This window comes from Cyprinodon variegatus, unplaced genomic scaffold (genome assembly GCF_000732505.1).
Source record: "Cyprinodon variegatus isolate N-32 unplaced genomic scaffold, C_variegatus-1.0 Scaffold78, whole genome shotgun sequence".
NCBI lineage: Eukaryota > Metazoa > Chordata > Actinopteri > Cyprinodontiformes > Cyprinodontidae > Cyprinodon > Cyprinodon variegatus.
In genome coordinates, this window is record NW_015150531.1 from 1,348,794 (window position 1) to 1,352,241 (window position 3,448).

Consider the following 3,448-nt stretch of genomic DNA (forward strand, 5'->3'; position numbering starts at 1 on the left):
TAAACACAACTTTAATAAACACTGGGAACATTTTCTTTATTTAATACTTACCCAGTATACAAACAAAGGCAAACAGGTCAGAGTCAGTGGCATTGGAAGAGCTGTGTCTGGACTCCTTGTGATGAGCCTGTTGGGCAGATTGCCGGGTCTGGCTGAGTCATTGCATTGTCAGGGAAGTGCCGCTGATATGGTGGTGGGCAGATTTGGAGCCCAGAGGTGGGATACTGAGTGATGCCGTTGAGAAATTGACAGGATTCTGCATGGCAGGTTGGTGAGCCACTAGGTCAGGCACACAGTGTTTGCTCAAATGTCAGCGCAGATCAGCTGCATATCCAGACTGAGGATGATCAGGAAAGTTGACTTTATCTACAGGCTGGGATAACTTTCAACTAACACCCTCAAATGAAGGAGGATTTCAGCAGATCTCTGCATGATGATGAACAATATGCCACTGAAATCACTTCTCAAATCCAGCTTCAGTTTTTCAGCCTCTGACAGAAGTTTAATGACTTATTCCGACGTGTTGCCATGCCAACTGATGAAAGGGAAACAATCAGTCGAACAAGTCTTCCTTAGCTGTATCTACTCAGACCCACTCCGATCATGCTGGACGATGTTACAGGCGGCTAAACATTCACAGCAGCTTCTCCAGACTCTCTCACATCTGCCATCTGAGCTCAAAGCTCACGGTAAATTGCTCTCATTACGTCAGGGAAGGGGGGGTGGAGCACTCAGTGGTATCAGTAACTTTATCCTCACTGCAAAAAACATCTAGAAATAAGTAAATATTTCTTAAATTAAATGTATTTAACATTAATTTGAGCAGATAAATAAGATGATTTGCCAATGAACTGGGAGTTTTTATTCTTGAAGTAAGATAATTAGATAATATGCACTCGAAATAAGACAATGCGATTGTTCTTTCTTATTTTAAATGAAAATTGTCTTTTTCCATTGGTAAAGTGTCTCACTTATCTTCTAGCACTCAATTTCAATTCAAGTAACATTGAAATATAGCAAGAGATATCTTTTCATAGCCTTTTAAGTGGTGGTATGTTTAAAGTTTCCTGCAGTAAAAACAAAAAAGACCCACGCCTCAAAGCTAGCAAACCAATCTATACATGAGGGCTAAAAGTAAGAACTGTTACAACGGTGTCCATACTTCAAACAAGATCTAACAATGAGTAATGTTTTTAAAAATTAAGTGTATTTAGCCTTCATTTCAGCAGGTAATTACGATTATTTTCCAGTGGAATTAGTTAATTCGGAATGAGTCTCTTTTATCTCCTCAATCCAAGAACCAATGCACTTATTTTAAGAGAAAATTATTTATCTAGATTTTGATTTTTTTCTAGTGCAATGCTCAAAATCAAGAAATCTTTATTTTATTTTATCCATTATCTTCTTCTGCTTTTGAAACAAGAATAAACATTTTTAGGGTTTTATTGTTTTAATGGCCTTGAAGGATTTCTTGTCTACACAAGCAAAAAATCTAAATCTAAATAAGAATTTCTTTCTTTAAATAAGTGATTTTTTTCTTCAACTGAGGAGGTGAGTGAGACACTTTACCAATGGAACAAGATAAGATATAGCTATTGCATTGTCTTATTCCAAGTGCATATTATCTAATTATCTTATTTTAGGAGTAAAACAACTAATTCCATTGGAAAAGAACTTATTTACCTGCTCAAATGAAGGCTAAAAACACTTAATCTAGATTGTTTCTGAAGTTTGGACACATTTGTAACAGGCCTTTATTGCCTTTATTTATGGAATGGTGAGCTACACTGCAAATCTTAAAATGAGTAAGAAATTCTTAAAATAAGTATATTTGCCCTTAATTTTGGATGGGTAAATAAGATGATTTGCCAATGAAATTAGTATATTTAGCCTTAAAATAAAATAATCAGATATTATGCACTTGAAATAAGAGACTGTATTTATTGTTTTTTTATTATTTTAAGTGTAAATTGTCTTATTCCATTGGCAAATTGTCTTACTTACCTGCTCAATTCAAGAAAAAAAGTTGCACTTAATTTAAGAACATTTGACTTACTTGGATTTACATTTTTAACAGTGCACTGGAAAAACGATCTAGAAATATGTAAAAATGTCTTAAATTAAGTGTATTTACCCTTAATTTGAGTAGGTAAATTAAATGATCTGCCAATGGTATGAATATTTTTACTCTTAAAATAAGATAATTAGATGAAATGCACTTGAAAGAAGACCACACAATTGTATTTTCTTAATTAAAATGTAAACTGTCTTGTTCTATTGGCAAAATGTCACTTTTACCTCCTCGATTTAAGAACAAACGCACTTATTTTAAGAAAAAATTACTTATCTAGATTTTGATTTTTTTCCAGTGTGTTTTTTTGAGGCTTGGTTCTTCTTTGTTTTTGCAGCAGGACCTACTTTAAACCTACTACCACTTAAAAGGCTAGACTACGAAAAAATATCTCTTGCTATATTTCAACTTTACTTGTCAAAAAATGGAGTCCCCCAGGCCCAGAAAAGGGCGTGTGTTCAAATGTAGACATAGATAAATAGAAGATGAAGCTTTACCTGTACAGCGTTCTCTCTCATACAATATGTGCAACATTAAGGCTAATAAAACTAAATAAAAAATAATTCCTGAAACTCTCCTAATAAAATATCCAACCAAATCTGTTCACACCTGTTCATACAAATAAACCCTCAAACGTAACCCTCACACTGTCACCTTCTTTTCACACCAGCTCCCCAAGCTTAACAACGACCAAGAGAAGCAGAGCTGATTCACATGTGCACCTAAAATGTTTTACTGCAGCGGCTTGTTGTTCCCAGCATGCTGGAAATAAGTAGACCTTCACATTATTCAGGTTGATTTGTCAAACAGGAGTAAGTCATGACATTAATTATTGCGTTGCATAGAGATAATTGCAGGTTCACATGTTCCACTTCCCAACTGTGCTTTCTGAGAGAAAATGAAAGACCAAGTTCAGATGCTATAAAAGCAATTAGGATTGGGATTAGTCGGAATGCTGCCGGGCTGATTAGTCCTAATAAATCCCTGAGTCTCTGTAATTTAAAAATGTTGACAAACTCACCTAAATGTGAACCCTTCTGTTCATACAACTGCATAGAAGACATGCTTACGTTTCAGAGATTACATCCACTCTAATAAAATACAGATTTTCTTTGATTTCTTTACTAAACAGACTTCAAACTTTCAACATTACAGAGGTTGAAGAGTCAAAGCTGTCAGTTATAAGTAAATGATTAAAAGGAAAAGTCCGCTCATATTCAGAATTCAAACCTCTAAAAGTTCTTTCAATATGAAATTATTACAAACTGTTCAATAAATGATCAGTGTTTTTAATTAAGAGTAATTTTCATGTGAATGTGCTTTACTGGAGGCATCCATGTTTGTCAAAGAACACTACTGCCACCTACTGGTTAGTGA